Source organism: Symphodus melops (genome assembly GCF_947650265.1).
Source record: "Symphodus melops genome assembly, chromosome: 22".
NCBI lineage: Eukaryota > Metazoa > Chordata > Actinopteri > Labriformes > Labridae > Symphodus > Symphodus melops.
Window position 1 is genome coordinate 6,144,823 of NC_136712.1, and position 19,041 is coordinate 6,163,863.

Below are 19,041 nucleotides of genomic sequence, written 5' to 3' on the forward strand. Positions count from 1 at the left end.
CTTCTTAAACCGTCTCTTCTAGTGTCACTCTCTACTCTACACAATTCTAATACGATTGATTAAGCTCAGGATTAAGTATTTGATCATTTGATTAATAGCATTAACAATTAAATTGTGAAAAAATAAAATAACTCGCTGTGCTAGCATCTCCTTAGCTTTTGACAAAATGCTAACATAACGTTTACAAGCACAAAACTAATAGTAAAATAAGTATTAGCTAATAGTATTAATGCTAAAGGTTTGCATGACAGCATACTAATATTTAGCACAAAGTCCAATTCAGAAAGATAGTCATAGTCGCACTAAGTGGGATGTGTTCACCATGAAAGTTGAATAAGGATTCATCCAATAGCTTTTTAGGAGTATCGTGAAAAATGTGGTGTTAAAGGGAGAGTTAAAGGATCATCAAAGTCAATTTAGGCTCTCTTTTTTGAACAGTTTAATTTGATGTCATCTAATCTAAAACATTTAGCAATGGGGATATTTGGCTAAAAACACCATCGTTTGTAACAATACCATAAAATACACTCACAGCTTTTTTCTTTTTGTGGCTAGTCAATGTTATCTTAACAATAATTTAAAAGAGGGAAAAGCAGAAAACTGTCACATTTGAGAAAAGATAGAGAATTGTTTACATATCAAATAACTGAAAAGTTAAATTACTGATTTAAATATCATTGTTTTTGCACTTGTTTGGCATATTTTGAATCTAAAGTGAAAAGATCATCACAAGCTCCTCTGGGTGTTCATCTGCTTATTAATTTATCAGGTCATTCACTGCCCTAGGCCTTTTGCTCATTAGACAACAAATGAATAAATTAAATCATTCTCTATGTCTCATTCTATTATCAGAGGTGTGATAGTAATCAAAGGTTTTATTCTGTACATGCATATCCGTGAAAGAAGCCTTGGACTCTCTTTCTTCAGTATTAATGCCATTTAAGTATGTTTATCACATTTTCACTCATTTTAAAAAGTTAGCAATAGCATAAGAGGCGGTTTTGAAGGATCCATGTTATATCTGGAAGATTTTCAGAGAAAACATTCTAAATCTTTAATTTGGAACCACAGGAACATACTTCATTCACAATCAAACCATGGACGATGTTGCTGAATCTTTTATAAAAGCCTCAGCAATTATAATGGGAGACTGAGAATTATGCAGCATGTGATGTTGACTCTTGCTCCATATTCCTGCTTAGTTCGACAGAACCCAGCGGAGAAAGACAGTGGAAAGGATGGACAGAGAGAGAGAGAGAGAGAGAGAGAGAGAGAGAGAGAGAGAGAGACAATGAGAGCGAGAGAGAGCGAGAGAGGGATGACATGTGGATTCATTTTGGATTTCTTTGTCTCGATGTGAAACCACGTGAAGCCCTGACAGAAAAGTGACAGATTCCTGCAATGTCAGACTCTGGCAGGGCTTGCACACATTTCTAAATTGTCAGGTGAGATAGTGTTTTGGTAGCGTGGGAGGTGTGCTGTGCTGGTGTGTGCTTCCTGTCTGTGCGCATGTGAGTGAAAATCTGTGTGCATAATGCATGTACATAGACAGTTGTGTCTCAAAATCTCTGCTTGCTCCCCGTACCTGCCTGTCAGTTTGGCTTGTCATTCAAGCATCTATGCAGGGAAACTTTTTCTTTCTCTTTGCACATTTTAAATTTTGTCATGCTCAAACAGAGGAAATGGGCAGAATGGTAGACAGAAAGCTGAAGCAACGGTGGAGTGGGGAAGGATCACATGTTTGACAGGAAATGCTGTGCAATGGAACACAGTCTTCACCACGTTAACAAGTAGGATGGGTTTTGTGTGTGTGTGTGTGTGTGTGTGTGTGTGTGTATGTGTGTGTATGGGGGGTGCTCGGAGCATTTGCAGGGCAATAGTAGGAAGGTAATAGTGTTAGGTGCATCTTTGTTTTCTTGACAAGAACCATGAAAAGATGAACATCTCACTTGTTTGTAGGCCACTTTAAATATAAAGCTAAAGCTCGACGACAGTTAGCTTAGCATATGGACAGAAAGTATGGAATAACAGCTAGCCGGGCTATGCTAACGTTGTTTCCTCCGTCCTCTGATTCGAATCACATAGTTTCAACTAAGTTGCCATCAACACAACTGGACCCAGAGAGTGAGGCTTAGCATAGGTGGCTTACTTCCAATTTCCCAACGGAACAAACATTTTACAGAGATACAATTGGTCCTCCTGAATGTTTAATGTTGTGAAAGGACAGTGACAGGAAATGTCTACAGGTACACAACTTAAAAGGATAAAAGGAACTCTGAAGGTCTAAGACAACTGAACTCATCACCTGCAGTGAACCTGATAAAGCCAAGAGTCAGATCACTTCCTCTTCAATCTAATTAACCAGGATGTGGACATTCAAACCACAAGAAAATCCCCATCCGAACAGTTATTTAATATTCACTATATAAAAGCATTATTGAGACAGAGTGGTGCTCTTATCTATCCCAGTAAATGAATTACAGTTTCAATTTGCATGCTGAGTGAACTGAACTGAAAGTGCCTTAGACCCAGAGCGCCACGAGAGCTGTAGTGCGCCTGATAACCACGCTGCAAATTCAGGGTTTCGCAAAAAAAGGATTTTCACTTAAAATAAATGTTACAAATACTTTTCTTATTGCCATATAGAGTGTGAGTGTAAGAAATGAATGGCACACATATTGACAACATCATTTCTGTTTTGTTATCTTACATTTAGATTGTGTAAAAGAGAGGAATGAATGGAATCTACAATAAATACTCACTGGCTGGTTGCACCCTGTTAAGGTTGTTATAAACCTTGCTCATCTCACTGTTACTCTACTCATAAATTGTGACCAGGAAAAAAAATGGAAAAGAAATGGCTCCAAATCCCATTTCTTGCAAACAAAAGCAGGTAATCCCAAATTTAAAACATTTCAAAAACTTGTTTTTTTTCCATTCTCCTTTCATATTGACTGATATAACATTTACATAAAGGATCCTTGTCAGACCCTGCTAGTTTATTTATTTTTTCTGTCAGTTACATGATCCAAGGAAGATCTTGAATCAGGAGTGAACGCTCTAAAAATGTTTTTAAATTTACACATTTGGAACCATGTAACCTCTTTTGACTTCAAAATAAAATGTTAATTGTAAGTGACATTGTTTCATTAAGTGTCAGTGTGCAGCATGTGCTGAGAGCTGCTCCTAGATCTGTGCAGGTTGAACTTTCGTGACGCAGTAGTGGCACAGATCTCACCTCTTCTCTGCTGCCTCCACAGATGTTATCAAACTGGAAGAAACCAGCGGCTCCCAACTGTTTTTTTGTTGTTGTTGTTTTTTAGCACAGCGTGAGGTGAGCTGCAGCTGGATAGCCATACAGGATTTTATTTTTGCTCTGATATAAGGAAAGAAACAAAAATAACCAATACAAAAGACTTTTTTGTTTTAGAAACAGATGAGAGAAAAAATAATGATAGAAAGAAGAGCAAGAAGATTAGGGAGACATAACACAAGGTAAAGAATGAAATGAATGCTTGAGAAATAGACCTGTATAACAGAAAACAGAGAAATAGTGAGGGGATGGAGATAGAGATGAGAGTTGGAGAGAGAGAGAGAGAGAGAGAGAGAGAGAGAGAAAGAGAGAGACTAGGATGGAATACAAAGAGGACCTGTGCATGTGTGTGTGTGTGTACACCAGGTGTGTATCTGCCGTCCCCAAGGTCCTTCTAGCTGTCTTCTCCTATTGATTAGTTAATATTGATTTGGCCTGGCACGTACACTCTGACACACACACACAAACACACACGCTTATACACGAACGCTGCATGCTTGGTTGACTTGATTTAGCCGGGCTCTGACATCGGGGACATAAGGGTACATTGTTAACACATGTGCAACCATGCACACACAAAACTGCACATACAATCCCCCTATCATTCTGCCTTTTAAAATGACAACCATGTTCTCTCTCTGACACACACACATGCACATACACATGCACGCACGCACACACACACACACACACACACACACACACTCATCAAACAGCAAACATTCACTCTGCCTATTTGCTCATGTGCACTGGCTGTCTGGCAGGCAAGCAGGCAGAAGGGAGGAGAAACAATGAGAACGTATGAGACAGACTGTCAGTAGAAAACTCTTCAAAACTGATAAGTCTGGTAACTTCACCATCTGCCACATGTAACAGTGTACTAGAATGTGTACTACAATGTACAACAGTTTGTAGAGTGCAGTTTGCATTTACAGTAATATTGACAAAACCCAATGGAAAATCATCATCGGATTCCAGTTCCCCTCAGCACTTTGAGCTGTAGCATGACTTAGTTTTCACACTAGCCGCAAAGGGTGTCTGCTGTTTTGAGTCACTCTTAATGCTATCACAAGAAGATTATAGACTGCAGTTCATCATCAACTTTTTCACTCTGACTTTATCCGGATTTCCCCCCCGACAGTGTTCTTTCCCCAAGTCAGAATGAGCTGATGTGAGAACCCAGCAGGTTATTTATACCTAGAATTCGCATTGTGCGAGTGTGAGGGGTTGGTGACGTTTACATCCTGAGACGGGTGCACAGTGCATAGACTGTATGCACAGAGTTAAACAGCTGCATTATGTTTCCTGTTCTGTTCACCAGCATGTTATTCTCCAAAAACTTGTTGATGTTGTTCTTCAGTCAAAGCTTCACTGAGCATTGATAGAAAGGCAAATATTCGTATTAGTATGAATCAAAACTAAATTATTTTTCTGCATGGGAACACTGTAGCTTCCTCAGGTTTGTGCCAGCAACAACCTGCGTTTTTGTTCATTTTTCAAGGTATGCTCTTGACACCATCCGCACCTGAGAACCTATATGCATGAGATAGACGGTTGGACCATTTAGATTATTCTTATCACAGTGTTGTATAGTGGAGTCTCGTCATGTCTTGCCTCTGGAGTTTTATCTGCATTCAGGATTTTCCGTTAGAGACTTTTGATGTACAAAGCTTTTGGGTCACAATCCATTTTCAGCACGAGACAGACAAACACTGTCAATTATAGACGACTGATTCTTAGAGGAGCCTTAAGGCATTAGCCAAAAAGTAGCATGTTTCTTCTGGAGGGTCAATGTTACTAATCCCTAGACTCGGAGTGTGCAGGTGAGGTGAACGAGATCTCCTCTTTCACATTCAAGGTGAAAAAACACATAGGAGAGTCAAGGTGCCCTTGAGCAAAGCCACCTCACCTCCAACTGCTCCCGAGCTGCTCAGTGGCGGCTGCAGAAGAGTGTGTGTTTGTTTAGGGCAGCTCCCAGTATGACTGCATGGAGTTGTGTGAAGGCAAAGCAGGGCGGGGCTGATGAAGAGTATGTAAGCTTCATCTTTCTTTACAACAATGACACAGGAAAGGTAAGATTTTAGAGAAAAAAAAGAAGGAAATCTTAACACATTTCTCATCTATTAGGGAGGTTCTACTCCTGATCAGGATTGTGCACTCTGGGGCCTGACTCAAGGTCCCCTGACACATAATAGTATGTGTCCAACATTGATATAGACCACAGACAGATACAGTCTCATGCTCTTTTACTTGTCCTTTATCCAGGCTCTTTACAAGACTTTCATTTTTACCCCTCGTTGTCTCTAAACTCAGAGGAAACGTCACTGACTGTCTCTGCCTTTGGTCTTTTGTGCGCATGTAGACACTCACACACAGTACTTGCACGGACACACAAACACCTACACCAACGGAGACACACACAGGCACGCTCATGCACACACACACACACACACACACACACACAGCCTGCCTTCTGCTGCTGTGATGGCTCCGAGCTGTCAAAACATCTCTGCTTTCTCTCGCTCTCTCTTTCACAGAAGCCTGACTGAGCTTGTCTTTGCAGGTTCACAGAGACTGCTGTCTATCCACCCTCTTTCTTTCTTTCCTTCCTTCCTTCCTTCTTCCTTTCTCACATTCGTGTATGCTAGAGTCTTGATTTTTCAATCTGTACAAACCTTTTTTAAATCCATTCCTGAAACTTACATTTAAATTGAGTGCATTAAATATGATGTACATGTGATTTACATATGGAATAAATGTTTTCAGTTCTAAACCGAGGTTTTCACTGCAAGGCATGAAAACAACTTTTTAACTGTGCGACAGACCCCTTTGAAAAAAATGAGAAAATACAGCCAATATATAAAACACATACAAAGTTTGGAACACACCTGTAATAAGCTAACTAAGGACTTGAATGTACTCCTAAGAAAAGAACTTGGATGTGGCCCACAGGGTGGACAGTGGCTGCACAACAAGTTTGATTTGGACATTGAAAATCTGGTCATTTGGAATTATAATCCTGAAAGGGATTTGAGTCCAAAATTGAAAATGCACTTTGTATTTTAAAAATTGTTTGCGACAAGGTTTGTTGTTTAAAGATGCATGTCTTCATTGTTGACACACTTTAATGCAGGTGTTGTTTTTTACCTTTTGATATAGCTTCTTTGTTTATTTTTCTGTCAAGGTCAGCGGAAAATCTTGCAATGCATGCATTGCTCGCTGTATTGGTCCAAAAGAATTTCAGATGGTGAAGTGTGCGAATATGTTAACAGTTAAACAACACCTGTGTTTTGGGATGTTTTGGTGTCTCAGGTGCTTAACATGGGGAAAAGGTTTGGGGCTTTTTGTCTCCTCTTTAACAGGAGGAACCTTTCCAGGGATTAAAAAAATCAATGAGGCCACAGGCCCAACATGCAGGAGGAAAAATGGCTTTTAGCAACATCATACAGTCTGTCAATTTTCTGCTCAAGCATTTACTATCCAAGACATTTCCAACAACAAATCAAAGAAGACGAGAGTCTCATGAAATCACGTCGAAAAAGAAGTCCAAAAAATTGTTTCACACACAGAGCGCATCCAGGTTGTAACAGATCCACATCCAGTAGTCCGCTACTAAACTATGGTACGCTGCGGAAAACATCCTTCAAGGATTTTTTTTTAAAGAGTTCAAGAATACAAACAATGTAATTTCTTTAAGCTAAACATCATTTTCTATTAAAATATGTATGTTTCTGTTTTTCAGTCTTCACCTTTTGTCTCTCCCACAGACGCACACAAACAGTGCGCTGTGTTTTTGGCCTGCAGGGTGTGCACAGCGGGAAGGAATCAACCGTATGGCAGACATGAGGTCGAAGCCAAATCTGGCTCGCACACATGGTGTGTGGCCATGCCACAGAGTGTGTGTCTGTGTGTGTGTGTGTGTGTGTGTGTGTGTGTGTGTGTGTGTGTGACGCTTAAGGCAGCCTGCACTTAAATATATATCAGGGGCGGTTGTTGCCTAAAGGTGAAAGTTGTGCGGGTTTCACTGGAAGGCTGCCGAGCAAATAAATGAAAACCACTCTCTTCTCCCTTGCCAGCTCCTGTCACTGTGCCCCTGAGCAAGGCACTTAAGCTGCTACTGCTCCAGCAAAACATAAGAGAGTTTATATGCATAGAGGAGGAATCATAAATGTGCAGAGCATTTCTAAGTAGGAAGATGTTATTGAATAACTTGGTTGAGATTTCAAGTAAGTAATCTTTAGGAAAAAAATCTTTTTTTAAATCAGACTTAATGTTTTAAGTTTACAAAATGTCTCATTTTTTTCACATTTGTAAAACTGTCTCTGTCTGTATGTCATGTTATTTATTTTGTCAAAAAAAAAGAGGAATACCGCATGTCAGACATCTTTGGTCTTACAGTATATGCATTGCTGTGTATGTAGACATGTTCAGGCTGACTACACACTTTTCATTCAGGGCACTTCAGCGTGATGCTTATGTGCATGTGACAAGTGTGCATGTCTGTGTAATGTTGCAACATCTCTCACGTCAGCGAGGCAAGGAAGAGTGTGTGCTCCTGTGTGTGAGTCTGTCTCACTGCATGCTGCCTGCATGGAAAGGTGCATGTAATTTAATTGTACATGTGTGTGTGTGTGTGTGTGTGTGTGTGTGTGTGTGTGTGTGTGTGTGTGTGTGTGTTGTTTTGTGTACTTTGCTTGTTGCAAGCATGGTAACACACATTGAGTGGGTGTGCGTGTGAGCGTCTTGGCTCATGGTGGCTTTGTCAGTGCATGAAAATCATTTATTCATGTTTATCCTGTGTGTGTGTGTGTGTGTGTGTGTGTGTGTGTGTGTGTGTGTGTGTGTGTGTGTGTTGAATACAGAGCCATTTGTTCCTTGCATGCCTGCTCTAATGGAAACTCTTTGCTAACACGTGTACTTAAATGTTAAGCTATTATGGCAATATATTTGAATAATGGCCCCCTGCTTATGTACCTATTCACTGATATCTTCAACGTTTCTGCTTTTACACTCCTCAAACCTTCCCTCTCCTGCTAGCTTTACCTCATCTGCTCCCGCTAATATCTGCGACTCCTCATCTTTTTCCTCCCCTGACTCTTGTGTGTAACGGTTAACCCTCCACGCAGCACTTCTCACTCTGTGTGTGTGCGAAGGAAGCTTTTTAAAAATGCATATATTCTATAAGAGGGAGGAGGAAACAGAGCGTGGTGAAGAGAAAAGTACGGCCTCTGTGAGCGTTGTGTCAGTTGGGCTGACATCTGATCTTGCTGAGTATGGTGAAGAAGAAAGTGCTGAAAGTAGTCTGTGTGGGGGGATCCTATGTGTGTCTAAAAGTGTGTGTGTGTGTGTGTGTGTGTGTGTGTGTGTGTGTGTGTGTGTGTTTTGTGTCCTGTATGTGTCCTGGTTTCTATGTGGGTGGTAAGAGGAGGGAGAAAGGGAATAGGGTGTGTGTGAGTGCACTTAGTTTAAGTGTCAGCATGACCTGGTTTGTGTGTGTGTGTGTGTGTGTGTGTGTGTGTGTGTGTGTGTGTGTGTGTGTGTGTGTGTGTGTGACATGAAGGGGCGAGTCAAAGTAAAACAGGCTGAGAGATGGATGGTAGGATGGGTGACGAGGGAGGGAAAAATCCAAAGAAGACAGAGAGAGAAATGTAAGTTGTTAAGGAGAACAAGAAAAGATGGAAGGAAATCAAAACACTTTGAAGCCAAAAAAGGCTTTCTTTCTTATTTAAATTAATGTTTCGTAGTCTTCCCTGCGACATGAATGTTATATGAACAGCGTATGCTCAAAATAAATGTTAAATCAAAAGTCTTTCTCTGTCAGAAAACTGCTCTCTCCAGGGCTTTCCTGACAAATATACCAGTTTGATCAACCTCACACACACACACACACACATACACACACACACACACACACACACACACACTTGAGTGTTCTCCACTTCAGACTTCATCTCAAAGCAGCAAAAGCCCTATACCTCAGTCTTATTTTTCCTTGTGTGTATTTTATGTTTCATGCTTTGTGTCCTTGGTGTACGGTTACGTCAATACGGAAGTGTGTCCCTGAAGGAAATCTATCAATATTTCATTCTATAACTGCTGAAAATGCAAGATCGACAAGCGAGGAAAAGGCAAGGGGAGCTCGACTGGAACAAGCAAGTCTTAAGAACTGAATACAGATCCAAAGCACAAGGGGGGGGGGGGGGGGGGGGGGGGGGGGGGGGGGGGTTGTGTAGGAAAAATGATTTACTTTGTCATAGGTCATGTTGAGGTAGTTGTCAAAGCAGACACAATTACAGCACAAGGCAACTTGAGGGTCGCTCGCTTCTCTGGAAACTTCTCGAGGAGCTCATTCAACTTTTCTGGGAACTTTATCTTCATTCTGAGAGTACGGACCGCTTTTCAAGAATTGATTCCTGGATCTTAATTTCTGTGCTATAACAGTGACTAAAACAGTCCAGCACTACAGGAAGAGGGGGGGGTTTATTTTTTAACTTTGCCAAATGGCAAAACACAGGAATAATAGTAGACCCCTTTTACACTGCCAGTTGAAACGGGGATTTTTACACTCCTGTGACAACAATGAGCCAATATCTGAGGTACCAACAGAGAGATGAAAATATTAGCACATCTGCACAGAAGAAGTGCCATCTTACTTGTGCGACCAACAACAAGAGAAAAGAGACAGAAAGTTGACTGCAGACATGTCAACTGGGTTGATCTGGTTTGGAGGCTTATTAAGCTTCTAGCAGAGGATGATATTAACTATTAATACACATGTTGAAGCCCTAAGCTTTAAAGAGTGACCAGCTGATTGTTACTGGTTAAACCATTTTTAGCTGTTCAAAGAGCAAGCGAGTGAGTATTTGTATTTTTTTTTTTTTGCTTGAACACAGGATTGAACTACGGCAGGAAATTAAACAGAACACTATAAAGTGAGCAGACAATAGCTAATTTGGAGACAGCCATGTTGACACACCGTAAGTTTCAAAGACGGTCTCATTGTGCCTCAAACAAAGCCGTCACTCACCAATCCATCATTAGTCTAATTTGCCTAATCCTCCCAGTCCCTGAGATGTAGTGGTATTGTGGGGGAAAAAAAAGATGTTTTGTTCTTTTGGAGAGAACAGAGCCACTAAGTCATGGAGTAAACACCCAGTAGGCTTCATGAGAAGCAAAATGAGATACAAGATGAGAAAGCAAGATGTTAAAATGTTGACAAACACTCAATGTCTCTCTCCTTTCAGAATTTTTTTTTTTTTTTTTGTGCAATTTTTTCGAGTTTTGTGGTAAGGATGAGATCAACTGTGTGATAAATAGTAATAAATAATAACAAAGAGTTGAATTTATTCCATGCTTCCTTTTTTATTGTAGTTTTGCTAAATATAATGCTTGTCATTGTCATCGTTGTACAGTCGCTTTTTCATGATTTCATCGACTCATTTACCCAGTTGTTGCTGATATTTGGTCTGCATTCCGAACACAGGCAACAACAAGCTGCAGAAAAGTTTTGGTTTCTGGAACTAATAGTTGTAGGTACTTAGGGTGGCAATGTAAAAGAAGAAGAAAGAAGAGGAAGGCTGAGGTGGAGTAGTAGCAGTAGAAGAAGTCGAGCATGAGGAGAAGGTGAAGGAAAAGATGGAGGTGGAGGAGAAGAAAGAGGAGAAGAAAAAGAACCAGTTTGTCTCGACTACAAAAGTACCTTGTTGACCCAGGTTGGTATGCTTTGCTGTGTTCATCTAAAATTCACTGTGTAATTCAGTATTCATTCAAATAATTCAAGATATCTTTCCTGACATTTCTTCTACATACATAACTTCTTGTTGCTTCCCTCTTCATCTCCTGAGCTAAAAAAAACATGAACTACAAAAAGAACAGGGAGCTCTGTGTTAGAGAGGTGAACGTTAATGTTAATAAATTCACTGAACATCCCGTGGTCTGTGTTGCTATGACGCTGACACAAGACTTCAATTAAAGCTCTGACTCACTGGTACACACACACACACACACACACACACACACACACACACACACACACACACAGAGTCATCGTGCAGACAGGCCTATTGATTTCTGTGGTAACACCGTCCTGTCACCACATACAGCGCGAGCCTACCTCTGTGACCTCTTCTCCCTTCCTCTCCTCCTCTCTTCCATACATGTGTAAATGTGACACTTGACACCCCCTCTCCCCTCTCTGCCCCCTCCCCCCTTTCTTATCGTCTCTCATTACTATCGCTACTTCGCTTTCCCCTGCTGCTTGTATTTTATCCCCTCTCATTTCAGCTACTCCTCTTTCCTCGACCTTTTCCTCACCTCCTTCTTTTCCTTCATCCCTCCACCCATGTCCCTTTTTCCCCTTAAAAGGTTTGTTGTCATGATGAGAGAGGAAGTGACTGAGGGGACACGGGCCTTCTGTTTTGCTCCTTTTTTTTTGTATTCACTTTTTTTGCCAGTGCTGCAAAGAGAATTGCAGACACGTTGAAAAATCCCTCATACAACAGTCGGCACATACACAGATAAAAAAGGACAAATAAGAGAATGTCTCATGAATCCCCATGACACCGAGGCAGAGGAGGGAACAGAGATACCCTGCTGTGTTTCGGAGCTGCTCAACAGCCATGCCAATACATGCACAAAAAAGAACAAGAGAGAAGACATAAAAACCACAGAGTCAAGGACAACTAAGAGAGGAAAGATGGGGAAACATCAACAGTCCAAGCCAAAAGCTTAAGAATCATGACAACCATCAGTTTATGCTTACTATATAAAGTCTTATTACGAGAAGATTGTAAATTAATTGTGTTTAACGCTGTGTTACAAACGTTACTTGCTGGATGTTTCAGTACATTTTAGCGCGAAAAAAAAAAAAAAACAGGAACAGTGATACTCGTCCGACGGCGGCTCGCTCGGCCCGTTGGGTTTCTTTAAAAGGCCTCTTGCAGATTGGTCAGGACGAATAAAGGCGGCGTGGGAGCGCAGCGGTGCTGCAGAGCGTCAAGTCCGGCTTCAGCCTCGTCCACACGGGTCAAACGTATCATTGTGGTCTTTATTCCACATAATCTATAATGACATGATTTTTAAGAAGCTAATTTTTTGGACTTTTTTAAAGCAGATGACACAACTTTGTATGTCTCTACTTGTACATAGTTTTATACAGCTGACTTAAGTGCCAACGCACACAAATGTCAATACCTGTACTGCTTTGTACCTGTGCAAATGGCAACAAACATCTATTCAATTCCATCGAGTTATGGTATAAATATAATTTAATGATCGGATGAATAAGTAACTTTAAACATCTTGATCGGTTGAATATCTAGAGCTGTTTAGTAAAAGTACAAGAGTCTTTGAGTGAGGGAATAAATAAAAGGAGGGTTTTGCAGTGCTTCAGGTCTCCAGGATTCCCGATCCCAACTCCCCCTTTACCACCTCTCTCCCCTCTTTCTCCCCTTCCAGCCGGAGGATAACTCTTCCATTCCCTGAATTCCTCTCACATTCCTGCTCTGGGTTTAACTCCTTTACCTCTACATTACCTCCTCCTCCTCCTCCTCCTCCTCCTCATTGCCCCATGGCTGTCTGTCTGTCTGTCTGTCAGGCCAGCTTCTCTTTTTTTTACCTCTATTGCTTCTTCCTTTCCTTTTTCTCTGGGGCTCTCTCTTCTCCTCTCTCTTTCTGTCTCTATTTCCCTCTCCCCCTCCTCCCTCCTTCCTCCCTCTTACCCAGCATGCTCCAGTAGGCCAGTGGAGGCAGGGGGCTCGCCTGAACCCTCAACCCCCAGCAGGGGCCCTCCAGCTCAGCCTTGCTGGCTGGCAGGCTGCTTGGCACACCTCCAGCGTGAACACACAAACACATGCACACACACACAGGTTTTTTTCCTCTCTGCTTGCTTGCTGTTTCTTTCTGGCTTCTTTCTCTCAGCTATTTGTTCGGCCTTTTCTTGTTAACCTTTTTTTTTGTTTCCTTCTGTCGTTTGTTTTTGCTATCATCTAAATGTAAGATAAGTAACGTCTGCTTTTCACCTTTGTTTTTTAGTGCGATCAAAGCATCCCCAAAGATGACAAGTACCTTAATGTAAACAAAGGCATGTGTATTTTCTGTATAAACAAATTAATCTGATAGGTCACACAGATATAAATGACCTTATAACCATTACAATACAATGTTAAATAAACATCCGAATTTAGCACAGTGATATAAGCCCCTCTTCCAAAGTTCAACTTATTCAGTCAATGTCTTTGCACGCATCATATAAAAATAACCGCCAGCTACGGATACAATTTATCATGTCAGATGTGAATTTTCCAGCTAAGTACCCATAAAGCTCTAATCATTTCTCTAATGTGGACAAAATCTTGAACACTATTAACTAACACACAGATGCTTACCGTGTTTCTGTTTTATACCATATAATAAGCTAAGTCCTTCATTGTCAGCTGACCGAAAACTCCATAAGCACAGAGCTGATCAAATGAGGGAATTTATTCACAACACACCAAATTATTTACTAACTTTGATGTGAATATCTGCGTTTTCACACAAAATTGGCAATGTATGAAATGAAAACAAAAACAAAGCAGACTACAGAAATATGAATATGAAACAGTTTGAATTTACAACGAAGTGAAGATTTTGTCTTTTCCATTTTTTAAAATTGCCAAAAAACACATGAAACATTAATGTATGAGAGAGGGAAAGAGGCAGTGGGAGGGAGGAGAGAGAGAGGCCCTCAGTAATGTGGTATTTCCTTTTTAGCTTTTTCGACAGGGGACGGGGGGAATGGCTAGTGCCCCCATTTTCAGTAAGTGCACAGAAAAAGCACACACACACACACACACACACACACACACACACACACACACACACACACACACACACACACACACACACACACACACACACACACACACACACACACACACACACACACACACACACACAGAGCTACTTTAATGACCCTTACATCCGGCCTTAGGCACTGGAGCCTTAGAGAGAGAGAGAAAGAGAGCGAGAGAGAGAGAGAGAGAGAGAGAGAGAGAAAGAAAGAAAGAGAGCGAGAGAGAGAGAGAGAGAGAAAGAGAGCGAGAGCGCGCGCGCGAGAGAGAGAGAGAGAGAGAGAGAGAGAGAACAGAATAAAGACAAACAGATAGTGAGTGTGGGATAAGGTGGGAGTTGAGCTGTAAATTCAGACAGGTATGCACTGAGGGTCAAAGGTGAGGGTTCGCAGCCTGACACACACACACACACAGACACGAGCACACACACATGAACACACAAAGCTGTGGGAGTTCAACTGGAGGTTAGACCTTCAGGCTCCAGGGCTCAAACAGAGAGGGAGAATTCATAAGCAGCTGATTCAGCGTGCTACTGACCAGTGTAATTACAGCAGATGTTGAGGGAACTTTCAGTAACACAGAAAGTAACAAAAAGGATTCTGGTTTGAAAGCTGATTTGGATTTTTAAACAGACAAACAAAATGAGATATTTGGAGTGGATCAAGTAGTTTAGAGCAGTGGTTCTCAACTGGTCGTGCCTTTCATATATATATATATATATATATATATATATATATATCATCAGGTGATGAGACATCACATTGAGTGACAAAGGGAGGAAGACAGAAAGTTCTAAGTGAATGACAATGTCTCTTTTAAAGCTCAAGCAACAGCTGAAGAGATGTCGCTGTGACTCCAGACTGTCTACTCATACAAACACACACACAAACACACACACACACACACACACACACACACACACACACACACACACACACACACACACACACACACACACACACACACACACACACACACACACACACACACACACACACACACACACACACACACACACACACACACACACACACACACACACACACACACACACACACAGGGCCCTGACCTTGCTGATGGCAGCTGTTGACGTCACTCTTTGCCCCGTTCAGAAGTACAAACTCCCCACTATTCACACACACTGGATTAACAGGATTAATTAGGAAGATCTACGATCTATTAATTAATCCTGAATTTAGTACTAACCCAAACACAAAATGATAAAGAACAGATTCCACAGATGCATATTTAAGTAAAAGAACCAAATATTGTAAGAAAAAAGAATCATATTTGACCCTGCATGATTATCAAGCATAATGGTTAATTATTATCGAGCTCATTGAATCAACTGTTTTTATTTGCTGTGAAGTTTTGTATTATAGATGCTCGGCTTACTTACTGTCGAGTTATTCTACTGCTTTTGTAAGATGCATTCCTGATTCCCTTTCTGACTCACCATCTCACACGTCTTTCAAAACCACAGCGCCCAACGTGGGGCTCGAACCCACGACCCTGAGATTAAGAGTCTCATGCTCTACCGACTGAGCTAGCCGGGCTGCTTTTACACAAATACCAGGGGGTGTTGAGAAATGACTCATAGTTGACTGGTTGGGATTTTTTTCTTAGTTCAGAGCTTGGTGGTAAACCAACAGAGAAAAAAACTAAATCTCACTGAAGTTGAAAATCCACTGTTTTATCAGAACTTGTGTTATCAATAACAACTTGAAAAAAAAAAGCTTTCTAATGAGGGAGATTATTAATTTAACAAATGTGGAGGTTATCATAAATTGTAAAGGGAATAGAGTTTCTCAACTGATCAAAAAAGCTGATGCGTGAAACATGACACATGATGTTGAACACACTGATCTATCACGAGCCCTTTCGAAGTGCGATATCACCACAGCGCTGTAAAGAAGCTCCTCCGTCATTACGGCTTTGTGCATTCATGCTGATTCTGCAATAGTGAAATACGGGTGCCTGTGAATTCACATCACCTGATGGTATTACAGAAACAGTGAGAGCTCAACATACACAGACACACACAGCACATTTTGAACCCGCGGACTCCGCCAATCTGTCTCACCCCTGTAACACCTCTGTTACTATTTGGAAGGAGGTACAGAGGCGGGATTACGACACCCACCCATCACGCCTCTGTGACATTCACAGTGAAGGCAAGACGTCACAGGGACGTAAATAATGGCTAGTCCGAATAAGGCTACTGAGGAGCTGATTAGATCAAATCAGGCAATATGGTTACATACTGATGGCAAGCCCATGTGCATTCCTAAAGAAGAATAGATTTGCTCAAAAAAGCAAACGGAGCGATAGCTGTAAAGTAATACAACTTGCAAGTTAAAGTGTTGTCAGGAGTGGGATTTGAACCCACGCCTCCATGTGGAGACCAGAATTCCCTTTAGCTGAGGAAGGAGTGAGTCCTTGAGTCTGGCGCCTTAGACCGCTCGGCCATCCTGACTACTAGAAGCTTCAGGGCTCATAATGCCTTGTTACGCCTCATCTATAATGCCTAATAGACGGAGGCGAGGGCAAAGTCCAAAGTTGTGCTGATTTGCCATTGCAGATAATAAAAGGAACAATGGAAGTCTGACTTTGGCACCAACATGTGTGTGTATTTGTATGTCCGAGTGTGTGTATACAGTACATGAAGCTCCCACTGGGTGTTCTCACACAATGCCGCTTGTGATATAATATGTTTGTCAGGAGTGGGATTTGAACCCAGGCCTCCATGTGGAGACCAGAAGCCCCTTTTACTGAGGAAGGAGTTTGTCCTTGAGTCTGGCGCCTTAGACCGCTCGGCCATCCTGACTTACAAGAAGTGATGAAGTTTTTACAGAATGTGAAAAAGTGCATGGAAGGAAAAGTGTGAGACAGCGTGGCTTCTTCATCATACCTCCCAAAGACTCACATAACGTTTGTTATTACATTAAATTAACCAAAATTAGAAAAACTTATCTCTGCAGAGGCATACAAAGCAAAAAAGCAAAATAGTTTCATATGTAAAACACCACAAAGACCGAACCTGAAATCTTTGGGCTTCCATTTTTCAACACCACACTCAACCTTTTATTATCTCTTCATGTAAACAACTTCAACCCCTATTTCTTGACGTCCCTCTAACTTAGTGCAAAAACATCTCTCTGCAAACGTTCTGTCGACACTGAAGGTAAAACTTGTGTCAGGAGTGGGATTTGAACCCACGCCTCCATGTGGAGACCAGAAGTCCCTTTAACTGAGGAAGGAGTTTGTCCTTGAGTCTGGCGCCTTAGACCGCTCGGCCATCCTGACGTGTAAGAAACCTCACAAGATAAAGTAGTAATTTATTTTCTGATCCCAGAGTTTGTCTTTTTTCCAGTGAAGGGAGCCGTCTCTCTGTGTGATCCTAAATCACATCAGTTTTCTCACTTATTGGGACCTGGAAGTATTGGAGACTGGAAAACATTCACTTATAGGATGTTGTACTTTAAATCAACCACTTTGACCAACAATCTAACCGCTTTTCAACCTCCTACCCAGTCAGGATGGCCGAGTGGTCTAAGGCGCCAGACTCAAGGACTGACTCCTTCCTCAGTTAAAGGGACTTCTGGTCTCCACATGGAGGCGTGGGTTCAAATCCCACTCCTGACATATATCTTACTTTCAGATATTATCCATGACCAAAACTGGCTTATTAAGGCTCAGAGGTTTTTCTGGACATCTCACGCACAAACAGGTTTTTAATCAGGTCAAACCTGTGATTAATCTTTATTAGAGGTTATTTAAACATGCATGTCTCAGCTGTAATGTTAGTGTTTAATAATAAGTTATTTTATTTCAGAGTGTGAAACATCCCCTTCTCCACACACAGATCAGGTTTTATTTATCTATATACTCTACAAAACTGCTGCTAAAACTTGTGTCAGGAGTGGGATTTGAACCCACGCCTCCATGTGGAGACCAGAAGTCCCTTTAACTGAGGAAGGAGTCCGTCCTTGAGTCTGGCGCCTTAGACCGCTCGGCCATCCTGACTTTAAATAAAGGCAATAATAACGGATTCTCATTCTGAAAATCAAAACTTGTTTTTGTGTAATTATCTATCTATCTATCTATCTATCTATCTATCTATCTGATGGATAAATAGATGGATGGACTGATGGCCTGCTGAGGAGACAGGTGAAGGATGGATGGATGGAGGGGGTTCGACGTCTTTGATCCTCCCTGCAGAAATAATCAACAAAGCCCTGAAGCAGGCCAGCTAGACCTAAATAAGTGTTTGTCGGCTTGGTGTGTGTGTGTGTGTGTGTGTGTGTGTGTGTGTGTGTGTGTGTGTGTGTGTGCGTGCACGTGCGCATGCCGTAGGGTTTTCTGGCTGCATGCCAAGACCAGCTCCCACCAGGAGAGAGATCAAAGACTCTCTCTTTCTCCCTCTATCTCTCTATCGAACTCGCTCGCTCATATTTCTCACACTCCTCCCTCCCTCTCCCTCCCTCCCTCTCTCTCTCTCTCTCTCTCCCTCTCTCTCTCTCCCTCCCTCTCTCTCTCTCCCTCTCTCTTTCCCCCTCCCTCCCTCCCTCTCTCTCTTGAAAACACTCGTTATTGCTGCACGTGATTTCTTTGACATTCTTGCACCTTCCTCTCTGTTTTGTCACCTGAGGGCTGAGCTGAGAACCGTTTTCCATTCAGAACAGGAACAAGAAGAAAATGTTATAAAAAAGATTGATTTTGAATAAGTCAAGTTGCTGGTTGTATGAATGTCAAAAGGAACACACGCACCCTCATAAACACAAACATACAGACACAAACACTACAGACCTGTGCGTCACAGCCCATGCCAGGTGGTCATGGGAGCAACTGTTCTTGCAAGCGTGTGTGTGTGTGTGTGTGTGTGTGTGTGTGTGT

The 19,041-nt window shown here is 41.7% G+C and overlaps 1 protein-coding gene across 2 annotated transcripts in view; it reads right to left on the reverse strand.

Annotated features, from left to right (window-relative positions):
• Positions 1 to 19,041, reverse strand: part of wnt5b (wingless-type MMTV integration site family, member 5b) — a 73,855-nt gene that overhangs the window by 36,229 nt on the left and 18,585 nt on the right. The window lies entirely within an intron of this gene.